The sequence below is a fragment of the Cynoglossus semilaevis genome, chromosome 13 (genome assembly GCF_000523025.1).
Source record: "Cynoglossus semilaevis isolate Cse_v1.0 chromosome 13, Cse_v1.0, whole genome shotgun sequence".
NCBI lineage: Eukaryota > Metazoa > Chordata > Actinopteri > Pleuronectiformes > Cynoglossidae > Cynoglossus > Cynoglossus semilaevis.
The window spans coordinates 15,724,838-15,737,649 of NC_024319.1; the positions used below are offsets into that span (position 1 = coordinate 15,724,838).

The window sequence follows — 12,812 nt, forward strand, 5'->3', positions numbered from 1 at the left end:
GCAGCATTTTATTCACAAGCTTGACTTTGATGTGGACGGATATATTCCCCATTCTTTCTTTTTCAGAGAAAATTAGAAGCATACATGTCATACGTAGGTCAACAGGGGGAGCACATGATTGCGCCCAGTTTACTATTACAAAATTGGCCCAATTAAATAGTAAACCCTGTCACCAAAATAAAATAGGAAATTAATGATGCTATGTATTTAAAAAAAAATCGTAACTAGACTCTCTCTGTGTCTTTTGCAGAAATCCCCATTACCCACACACCACTGCCACGAACATTGCTGCCATTGAGGAAGACATCCGACTGCTGCTGCATGAGGTCAAGGTTGGTGGTTTTCACCTTGCAAAATTGGTCCAAGAAATGTTTTGCCTATTAGCTGAGGTCAGATGTGGGGTAGAGGAAAATCCTCCTAGACCAGTATTTGTGGTAAATGTGTCTCCCCTGGGTTCTGGGGAAGCACCTGCATTTTCCAGGCCACTGATTCAACTATAACACACAGCTTCTGTAGTGGGTCCTGCTTCACATTGTTTCCAGTTACACAGCAAAGAAAGGGAATGCACTGTTTTCAAAGCTGTGGACCGCTCTTGCCAACTTCCAAAGAGTATTTTTGGAAAATAATGGTGAAGAGAGCTGGTTGTCCCATCACTGTGCATGGCACAGGTTCTACTTGAGTTGACTTTGGACGCCTGGACATCCTTTGGAATGATCTGTGGCCTTTATTTGAGTGGAACTATCGATGACAGTCAAAGGACAGATAAAACATTAAAATAAGGGAAGTTTTACTGTAGAAGTGAGACCAGCTTTTGGTTTAGTTTAAAAGAATTACTGTAGTTATAGCTAATACTTCTGACTGAAGTTCAGGCAAGCCTGAAGAGTCCCTGTATCTTTGCAAGATGCATTTAATGTGGAAAGTGAATGGGTTGGTGACCACTTTCCCACTTTATGTAGGAAAATGATCTTTTGGTTAGTCATGATAACTGATGAAGCGTAAGGTAAAGCTGTTTCCACTGGTTTAATGTTCACCAATAATCTGTGACTTGGATCTTAATACTATCATCATTTTGTCAGGGTCAGATTATTCTGGGATTTTGTCCACAGTGGTTAACTGATGGGCTGTGACCCTCAAGTCCATGTCCTTATGTATGATGACCTTAAGCCATTGTGAAACTTCAATGTAGTTGTTGAATTTGAAAGGTTTACTGCACAGGGATTGGTCAGCCTGTACTTTCAACACAAACTACCCCGAACAACCTGCATCGGTGTTAAGGATGTAGTAAAGAGATATTGCTGCTGTAATCATGACTAAAAAAGCTGACATTTAAACACAGACCATTGAACTGTGTACCATATAAACAGGACTAGTATTAATTTGTTCATTGCAGTGCTTTAACATATAATCCTCATCCTTAAGTGCAGCAGCTATACATTCTGAGAAAACTGAGTTGGTTCCCCTTTTATTTTGAAACTACTTCCCTATGCCTTTGCATGTCAAACTTCCTGTCTCTGTCTCCTGGTTCCCTCCTTGTTTTGCCTACTCCATTCTGATGCATTTCACCTGTGTCCAATTTTCTCAACCTCCCCTGTGTATTTAGTCTATTTTGACAGTTTGTAAACTCAATACTCCAATGTTCCTGTTTGCCTTTATCTGTTAAATATTGCATTTGGCTGAATAAGTCAAAGGTTTCTGTTTTTTTGTTTTTGTTTGAGTACACCTAAAGACACAAGAACAAAAACAAAGTTCTCTACAGAAACGTTTCTCACCTTGTCCTCACGTCTCCTCCTCCTCCTCTGTTATTATTATTATTATCTATCTAACTCTCACTATATTCCCTCCCACTGTTATGCGCTCTGCCTCATGAGGTAAACAGAAGCCTCTGCTGCCAGAACTGTCACTTTGACTGAATACCACTTGTGGAAAGTATGACATTGTGATTCTGGGAACAGCGCATGGTCCAAGAAATACCATTTACCTTGATAGAGCCAACTGGTTTTTTTGCAGCAGTGTGTGGGTTTACAGCGGGGAGTGAGGTTTTTGCAGTCAGGCAGAGATTAACCGTAGAGCTGGGACACGTATAATCTAATAAAGACGAATAAAACACACGCAGCACGAAGTGCACGCATACGGTGATGTCGTCACTGGCAATTAACAGCTGGCAATGTTGGCAACTGTTTTTGAGCAATCAATGTTGTCAGCTTTCAACACAAATGCATTGTCAGTTTCAGAGCCACAGCAGTCATCACCTTTTGTTACTTTTTATTTATTTTTAGCTCAAGCCAGAGAGTCTACCTTGGTGTAGGGATGTATTCTGGGTCACATGTGATTCTCAGCGCCCTCTATGCATACATGAGCAGTTCACATGAGCCCTTTGGACAACTCAGTTCTGGTTATTGGCCTTGTTACACTTGACAGCCAACAAAATGAAATATATATTCAACCAATGAGTAAACCTAACTCTGGTTCATTTTAAGAAACATATGGAGAATTTTTACAATTCTGTGCCAGTATAAAAAAACAAAACAAAGAAAACATAAATATAAGGAAAACAGAAACTCTGTACCCAATATTATAGAAGAAATTCAAAACAGTAGCAAATTGAGTGATACCTTTATTATAATTGCAAGGTAATTAAGCTGGAGGAACTCATTTGTCCAAAAATGTTCAAGTTAATTTAAACGTGGCACAAAAGTAAGTCATAAACAGCTCACAGAAAACCAAAATACACCTTAGTGTTAGCTACAATAGCAAAAACTAACAAAAAGAAAAATCTAGATTTGAAGAGAACTGTAGAAGAAACTGTAGAAGAAGATATTTAAGTAAATTCAATAATAACCAAAGAAAACGAAAAAATGACCCTTAAACATTAGCCCTTCATAAAAACAAAACTTCACTCTCAGCCCCGCTGCACAAGATAAACAGGGATTATTGTGTGTTTATGTTTATTGCAGCTCTTTGAAAATGAGCCCCGACCATAATCCACGCCTGCCCTCTCTGAGGCCCAGCAAACGTCCCGAAGGTTTCAGCTCCGCTGTTGTACGACAGCATTACAGCACGGTCACCCGGTTCAACCAGAGCTGAGGTCAACGTAATGAGAGAATGGAAAAAGTGATTGTTCCCCTTTTCTTTCTTTCATTTAAAGTGTGATAAATTCTACATGGTATAGATCATGAAATCCATTGAACATTAGAAGTCTGTCCACAACAGCCACACTCTCCAGGTCTGTAAACTCAGGTGACAGGTATTTTTGATCTTCCAGTTTCCACGGTGAGAATGAACTCGTAGATCAGCATTGTTGTTTTATACTTGAAAAGAAGGATTTCCCTCATTTCCCCTGGGTGTTTGAGCCCAGCTGTTTGTTCGGAGCTTGGTTGATGTCAATATGAGTATTTCACTGTTTTTTTCCCCAGATTATTTTGTTTATTACAACAGGAGATATGATATAATGTATTATCCAAAATAAAAGTCTGACTGAGCTGTATCCTTTAATTACTGATTTTATTACTGATGGTCATCAGGTCACCATTAACATTGTTATACCTAAAAATGTTCATTCTGCAACCACAGCCTGTAAAACGTTATGTCCAGGCATTTTCTCAGATAAAAAAAAAAGTCAATAGAACCAAGAATCAAAGGTTCTCAAAGATTTGGCCAAAGAAATTGTCCAAGTCAAAGGACCTTTGATAGAAACATTTGATAAAGCAGAAAAATATGTGAGTCTCAGTCACTGCCAGGCTCCAGCTCCAGTGTTTACACAATGTACCCTGTGTGAAAACAATCAAGGGCTCACATCTACTGAATGTGTACGGTGATGACATCAGTGAGTCGTACAAAATACCCCTGTTCCCTGTGTGTGCTTAGGCATGTACTACCCCACTGATGGGAGACAGCGGGGGCTTAGTGAGGTAGTTAGAGTAGAGGAGGAGGACGGAGGGGGGAGGACGGGGGTGTCTCCGTTTGCCCACCTCACCAGGAGGTCTAGGGACTTCCAACCTGTTTACCACCGCGCCCATGAAGACAAGGCCTCATCTCAGTCCTGTCTGTGGTATCACACAGGAGGTCAATTCATTCAGGTTAAATGTCTGACACACACACACACACACACACACACACACACACACTGGAAGGCAGTGACAGACTTAGAGAACACTGTGTGCCTCTGCAGCTAACTAGAGATTTTAGAGCGTTGCTACATAAAAAAAGGGAAAATGGAGAAACCATTAAGGTAACAGCCTTGTTGGCACCGGTTGTTTGACTTCCACATAAATCATTAACACAATCATTAGCGTGAAAGGAACTTTTTAATAACCACTAATTACACTGATTGGAAAATAACATGTTTGTTATTATTGGTCACGGCTCTGAGCGCTTAGGTGGATTGGACTTTAATGGTTTGCACTTTGCGAGAGCAGGCGAGGAGACGGTGACGTCAGTGTTCCCAAAAACAGCGGGATTCCTAGGGTGAAATGTCTTTTTACATTTATTTTCTCGAGCCATTAACGAGACCTTGGTCATGCCTCTTAAATGCGCTGTACAATTTATTGCAGCGTGTCTACTTTAACACTTATGACAAATGTGCAGAAAATTGGGTGATTTATTACAAATATCTGACCGTTCTGCATTTTATTGCAAATAAAGGTCCTATGACTTTTTAATGACATTTTCCACAAGACTGATGAACTATTATACCCTTTTACATGCACTGTATACATAATCCCATTGCAAAGACACAAAGATGAGTCATTCTGATCTTTTATTTCACTCTTGATATTGGAACAAATTGTGAAGAATGTGAATGACAGGTTATTAAAGGAAGCGCACATTTATTTCATTTCTTTTTTTTTTTTACTCCAACTTAGTAACTGGTTCAGATGAGACATATTTTATGTTTTATGTTCTGGTGTACTCACTGAAGGTGAATTGTTATTTTTATGCTTTGTAATTGCGTTCCCTACCTGGTGTCCAGTTTTAAATACCTTGTTGTAGTGACATACAGGTGTACTCTTCACTGCTGTTGGGCACCCCCCCCCCCTCCTGTTTATCTCCGTCCCAGCAGGATGTGGCAGTGCAGAACCATATGTTTGCCTGGCAGCAGAGTTGGACTCACTATTGTTGTGAATATTCTTTAAATACTTCACAGCAATTTTCACAAACCAACAAAAGCAAACCAACAACCTTAGTCCTGTTGGCAGGAGACTTTGCGGAGGAACGCTGGAGGTCGGAGGATGACATCATGACATGATGAAAGAGTCATTGACAGTGGGGGTAGTTTTACACTTTAACACTTATTGTACTGTAGGCTCTTCAGTCTTTAACGTTCCATTATCTAAAGAATGGGAGGTAGGAATTTACTCAAACCCACCACCCCCGAAAAACTGTACCTGCACACAAAATAAAATTAGCTTAGCTTACCCAAGCAGACGGTGAGAAATGCACATGAAAGCCTTTCTTGTCACACAGAGGTGACAAGAAAGATCTACATAACCAAATATTAACACACCATATAAACTTTGTGTCTACTGGGTTTTCTGAAACAACTGTAAATAAAATGGACACAAATACAGAGAAGATCGAACCAAACTGCTGTGAAGCCCACTCCAGTGCCTGCTCTCCTCCCCCAGTCCTTCCTACTGTAGGGTCGTGTTGTAGCCTTTACTGGTAGAACTGAATAAAGGTCTGGTTAGACAGTCATCGCAAACTTTTTCCACAAAAAGTCTTCAATGTGTTTTCCAACGGAAAATAGGAAAGGTTTAGTAGAAATTCTACACAGAGCCGTGTTCACATCATATTATTCACTGGCTTTACGGTGTTTTTCTTTTAGGGCCAAATCGTGCTTCTCTCCTGTGAGAGGTATGACCATTGGCTGAGTGCCTGCCAGCACTAATGCACATTAATCACCAGGTCCACCTACAGCAGTGTTTTAATTTTCATTTTTTCCCATTGATAAGACGGTAAACTCCCAGACATTCTGTCCGCTTCAGTACTGGCTGTGTAATTATTGCCTGATTTGGAAATATTATCTGTAGAAGTGTTCACCTACAGTGGGCTGTTTTAGGTAAGAGCTAGTAGTGTTTTAGTCAAGTTATATTCAGAAGAGATGACATAAATCCCAAAACATTTCCATGCCAAGGAACCCCCCAAACAGCACTAGCGTCTGGCTGGAGACACCATTTGCAAACCCACAGACAGTGCTACAAAATACACTTTTGGAGTGTATTCCCTTACTTTTATTCACTATTTAATAAATATATTTTTTCTTCAGCATAGGAAAAGTATTAATGAACATGTTTCCAGCACTGTATATTCCCACTGAATAACAAACTGTTGGCCTGCTCCTTTGGTCTGTTTCTTGTCAAAAACCTGTGTAGCTAGCTTTTTTCCTAGATAGTTACACGCTAGCTTGAGGAGCTGAAGTTGCAGCAGTCACAAGAGTTGCGTTCAGGTACTTAAGAATCTGATGATCATTGGAGTTTTTTGCATTGTTTTTTAAAACACTAACTAGGCCAATCTTAAACCTCAATCAATTATTTTTTATGTACTCACTAAAAATGTCAAGGTGAATTCTGCGAGAGTCATTTAATGATTTAAATATTTACCCTGCATATTTAAGGACACAAATTGAGGCTCTTAATGTACTGTCAACAGAGGTAAACCAGTTCAGGGAGCCACTGAGTGAAAAAGTGTTTCCATCTTAAATGATTCTGGAGCAGTGTGATGTTGTGATTCCTCGGTGATGATTCACAGCTTCGGAAAAAAGTTTCCCTCTGTGGCAACGGGACTAATTTCCAATTTCCACTAAGTAACATGAACATTTGTGCTTTTTTAATTGTGGTATTTTGGATATTTTTCTAAGGAAATTATACGGCAAATTTAGCAATTTTGATACATGTAAAAAGACCCTCTATTATAGATAATAACACACTCCGTGTATGACAAATGACTGAGACTTTGCCCTACAAATACACCCCCCCCCCACCAACCAAAAGTCTGACACGTTAAAAATAGATAAATCTTCAACTTACAAACACACTGTAAAAAATTGTGAAGTATTCACTAAAGGTTCCATGGGTAATCACACCTGGGTATTTTGACTGAAAAATATCAGTGACGGCAAAACTGAAGTCCGTATTATTTATATATTTCTTTGATGGAACCTCCTTTCTGATCATTGAAACATATCAGTGAAACATGTAGATCAGTCAATGATTATTTTTGCACAAATGTATTTCTTTTCATCTCGTCAATGTTGTTTATTGCTTTACTTGTCTCATCAAATGATCCCATAACATGTACAAGTTGTTCTGGTGACAGATGTTGGGCCGAACTATTGTCTTCTTTAACTGAATATTCTAAAATGTTCCATATCACCCAGATCTTTGGGTCTTTACTCCGGCTGCTGGTAACATTCCAAACTGAAACCCAGATCATTCTTTAAGCTTTAAATGAACTGTGTTCCGCAAAAGCATGCACACACACACACACACACACACACACACACACGGGTGCGCACTTACATTCCTTCCAAAACTACTGTGAAAGCTGCCTAATAGGTTTGATAATGCAGACTTCCTGTTGACAACTAGAGGCTGTCTAACAATAAAAATGGATGAGCCACTGTTGTTCTCTCTGTAAATAATAGAACAGTCATAATCCATCCATCCCCATAACCAGAGGTTCTTTTCCCTTTTCCAGTCAGGCAGACAGTATCTGTGTTTCATCTCAGGTACCACCTCCTCCTTCAAAGGGTTCATTTGAAGGCTGATTACATTACAGTAGTGTGACTCGCCTGCAGTCCCATTTGTGTCCTTCTGTCTGACAGGTGGGTCCGCCCTGACCCAATCTATCCCACAATTCATAGTGCCCTGGAGACATGATGGTGGCCAGGAACAACAGGAAAATATCTGAAGAAGACACGTTTTAACAAAAAGAAGAGCCGTGAAAGCAAATCAGTATCAAGGCCGCTCAGTTCCCACAGCGTCTGTAACACTTAAGTGCCTGGACCGTCACCAAACTCTTGTAACTGTTCTCCTCGGGTCATAACCTACATCTTCTGAAAAATTCATCAACGTCCGTGCTTTTGTTTTGTACTCTTTACAGACAAATTTGGCCAAAAACATGATTGCTTGAAGATATACCAGAGGCTGAACGAGACGAGGAGCCAAAAGAGACATGGTTAAAAAGGAATGCTTTAAATGTGCTTTGATTAGCACTGCACATTTTCAAGCAGCAGTTCTGAGTGTTGCCCGTATGAGGACAGCTCTTTCTAGTCGTTATGCTCTATGATCGTTATGAACATGTCATGTTCACTTTGAGTTTTTTTGTTTTGTTACTGTGGTTACTAGTTTTTGTTGGTTTATCTTTCTGTCAAAGTATAACAAGTTTGCAGAACTATTTTTCCAGCTCTGATGCTTTCCCACCTCCTCTCTTGTAATCGTCTCAAATTTGAACTTTTTATTCATTCCGGCTCAGTTATCCTGAAGTATATGAGACTTTTTGCACTGAATATTTGAAGCCAAAGCAGGGAATAAAACAGGCAGGACCGACAAAAAGATTTAAGACTTGGTGAAGTTACCTGACACTTTCTTCATTTATTTGGGTTCTGCTTTTGTGTCTCTTCTGTCAGTTGCAGTTGGTAGTGCACAATATGTTATCGTACAAATCTGTGGTAAAATTCCACAGATCGTGCAGCGTAAATTTCTTCAGTTCGTGAACATACTACTTGTTTAGTTCTACAGCTGCAGCGCTGCATGTGGTCACATTGAGTACTTTAACGTGCATGCATCCTTTTAGGTTCTACGAAAACCATGCATGAAAGATGGCATTTCTGTGAAGGTTCATGTGCCAGAGCAGAATAAGCTCATCCTGAACTCCACAATGTCCAGAGCTGTGTTTTGGTGTCCTGTAGTTTGGCCGTATGTACTGTATGTTCTATGATCTTATTATTTTTCAAGCTCAACTTATTAATTCTTCTAAGGAGGCTAAAGTGAATCTTGTGTGTAGATGATGTGGGGTAAAGACTTGGGTAAACCCTGGAGACGTCACCGGTCCATCACAGCAACACATAAAGACACTATTTCAGAGAAACCGTACATTTTTATGCTCCTCTCACAGACCTTTTACAGCGCACTCACTCAACCTTCACTACTCCCCCCTGTTCCTAATGTACATCCCTACCCTATATCCAGTCCCTATGTACCGTACACCCTAATGTGCCTCCGCTGTCAGGTCGTCGGGTTTATCCCTGGCTTTGCTTGTCATGCTGATGGACAGGGACAGTTGGGTTTCCTGGCTCCAAATCAAGGCCAGCACTTGGCCTGAGAGACAACGCTCCATTCAATAAGAGGGGGTCCATTCCACAGAGGAGATCTAGTAGTTATTCAATCCACTGCTGCCTCTCTCTCACATGGCCTAACACAAACAGCACACTCAGAGGAGGGTGGGGAGGCAGAGGCAGAGGCTGGAGGCGCAGATGCATGCACATTACACACAGATCAGATCCAGTACAGCATAAGCTGGCCCAGCTACAAAGATATCATATGTGACTCTGGTCTCATTTAGGCGAGTATCAGAACACTACTAAAATAAACAGTCAGCTTAGCCAGAGGAAGACACACATCCTGCCAGCCCTGAGAATATTCCATCCTCTCTGGCAGAAACTGGGGCAAAAAAATAAAAAATAAAAAATCTGTTTTATGATGCAATAATTTAATTTAAGGCAAATTTCACGCAGAAATAGATTTGCCTTTTTGCCGTTTGACTGGTGCCAACTTCAGAACAATCAAAAGGCCTCTTTTGCCTAAAAACAGTGAGTCACTTGTTAAGATTTTAAGTAAACAAAAGTAAAGCTGTTCCTCTTTATCCATTTTAAGGTTTGTGGTTCTCTCGCTAACGTGGACAGCTAATATCGCAGGACTTCACAGAAAGATCAGAATCTGGAGGTTGCTAACTTCAGACCAGGAAAATCCAACTCCAGTCTTCTGATCCGTCATGTAGAGTAAACAAAACAGGATTGATTTGAATTTCATTCACTTACACACAAACTCTGGCTGAAAATAGGCCTGGTGCCAAACACATGTCTAGATAAACAGATGGACAATCAGTCCAATCGTCTTTCAAACGAGGAAACGGTAAAACCATGAATCAGTTAACGTTGCAGGAATGTTTAAGAAACTCACATCTATTTGTTTACACTACTACTAGAAACCATATTACAGGGAAAACTATGTTTATATTTAGAAAATCAAGTTGACCATGTAACTTTATTCATGCAGTGTGTGTTTGTAAATAAAAATATAATCTGGAGTAGGACAAAGTAAGAACCTGGTATTTGTCATTGACTGTTGACAGTAGGATTATACACATTCAAACAGTTTTTAGTGTTCCTGGTTAGTACTTCTGGCAGTACCAGTGGAAACAACATTATACTGTTGCACACCAGAATAAAGTTTTGACCAAAATGTGACTAAAATGTGTTCCTTACGGTTTGGCAGGAGTTCAGGCCCCCCAAAATGATGACAATTTGAAATGGTTGGATTTCTACTGGGCCTTTAGTCTAACCATTTTTCATTCTTGGTGCTATTAGGAAATAATGGCTTACTTATTCACCCAGGCCGTACTGCAGCCACTCATTTCACATGGATAATTTGAGTCATTAAGTATTATTAAGTGGCAGTAAGACTCCATGGGCGGAGCACAGAGGAGGTCAATTCCTTCTGAAGGTCACTGATCATTCAGCTGCAGCTGCTGTGTGTTGACCTTTGATACTAGATCAGTTGTATTTACACATTTGGAGCTGCACTCTAAATATGTAAATCAAAAACATAAATATTGTGTATTTAGGTTGGTGTTCCGTGTGTTCAGCAGATACTTCAGAGTAGATCTTGATACACATTGTGGTACACAAATCCATAAAAGTATCTGAGAACTTCCCAGCCCTGTAATGTGACTGTGTAAAACGAAGTACTCCGTGCAGGACTCTGTCTATGTCTTAAATTCAGAGATACTAAAGCTCCAGATGTTTGTGCAGACATGACACAGGTAAAACTGCAGTTCACATGGGAGATTGTCCAGGAGCTCTGGGAAAAGAATTGACTTTTGTTTGTATGTGATGTGACATCCACTTGTATGTGTTTTACTGTATTTGTGGTAAAACTGCAGTTCACATGGGAGATTAATTCATACATGTTTATTTATTAAGGCATTATTTATTTAATATGGCTGTAGTTTGAATACAAGTCTTTGTGTTTTTTGACTGTGACACATACGTACAGTAATATGATTTTCTATTTGCTGCTGCCTTGATAAAGAGGTTCATAACCTCAGTGGGTTCTCCAGTATAAACACAGGTCAGGGAAAAATAAGAATGTCGGCAGCGTTACTGTCAACACTCTTCTGTGCTAGTTTTTAAGGACAAAATAAACATCATGATCTCTTGAACACACTGTGGAACTGGTGGTTGAGACCAAAACTCTCCAGGATTTTATTTACTAACATCACAAATCAAGTGAGATGCTGTTCTTTTTCCGGCTGCGTTCGTTCCCTTCACTTTTACTGATCGTGGCAGAAACTCTTTCTGTAGGTGATACAGCTGTTTAAGACTTTGTCCTTGTTTGACCTTCTCACTGATGTAACTGTTTCTGCATCATGATGGTTTTACATCTACTTCCATAGAGTGTGTCACATTCACGTGCATTCAGGAAAAATAATCAGTGGTGCACAACAACCCTGATTACAAGAACTTTTGGGACTTTGGTGATGTCCACGATGAAGTCACTGCTGGCTTGTGCATCTTCAGACTGTGAATGAGCTGAGTGTCACAAAAGACAAAGCAATATATGTGTGTGTAATAGAGACAACGTTTGTTGGTGATGTTGGAGTGTGTGGGAATCTTGTGGCGTTTTCCTGTCTCCTCTCCTCCCTCTGTCTTTCCTCAGTCTCCTTTCTCATAATGTTGCTTGATGAAACTAAATACTCAGAGACAGGACACTGGTATAACACTCAGGTAAAGAAAGAGTTTTAAGATAGTTAGTTAGTTCTAGAATTAGGACTGGGATAGGATAAGGTAGTTCATATTAGGCATGCATTAGTAATGGTTAAAGTTAGGGACTGCATCACTCCTGAGTGAAGTTCTCACAACTCATAAAAACGTGTGTGTGTGTGTGTGTGTGTGTGTGTGTGCGCTTACTGTCCTCCGTACTGGCCAGCTCATGTAAACCTGTGTACCAATGTGGCCTGACCGCAGAATAAAAATGTGTTCCTCATTTGCACTGATGTGAGCTCTGTTCCCTGCAGCCCACGTTAAATTAAAGTTAAAAGCATACGGTGGTTTGCTGTGGATGTGTTGGCTGCCTCCCCATAATGACAATACCAGATCAGTATTATCAGGGTGTCTAGTGTTGCGTATTTCAGCCCCCAACGTTATATTTCTGTCTCCTCAGTGTTGGGAACCTCCAGCTCCGTTCCACTCCAGATTTCCTTTTAATTATTCCAGGTTATTATCCTAAGTGGGATTTAACACGCACAGCTCCACTGCTGCACAGGGTCACTGAACCAACAAGGAATAGTGTTACTCAATCTAATGTTCTCATCTCTGACCTCACTCACTCACAACGCAAACATACTGTAGATTATATTCAGCCTGAGACCAAAGCTCTCTCTCATGGCCCACCCACACCACATCCACATGGACCCCCCCCCCCCCCCCCCCCCCCCCACTACCACCACCACCACCTGCACAACCAGGTTGTCCATTTGGTCCCTGGCACCCGCGCTTAAGCACCCACCGCGCTGTCTTGCCCTTAAACCCCGGC

General features: G+C 40.5%; 1 long non-coding RNA gene across 1 annotated transcript in view; it reads left to right on the forward strand.

The window, feature by feature from the left end:
* The window catches only part of LOC103388743 (uncharacterized), a 10,214-nt gene extending 1,755 nt beyond the window's left edge, over positions 1 to 8,459 (forward strand). Inside the window, exons 2-3 of the long non-coding RNA XR_522538.2 lie at positions 251 to 332; positions 2,955 to 8,459. This is a non-coding gene — a long non-coding RNA (uncharacterized LOC103388743). The remainder of the gene's footprint in view (positions 1 to 250; positions 333 to 2,954) is intronic.
* Positions 8,460 to 12,812: the final 4,353 nt, after the last annotated feature.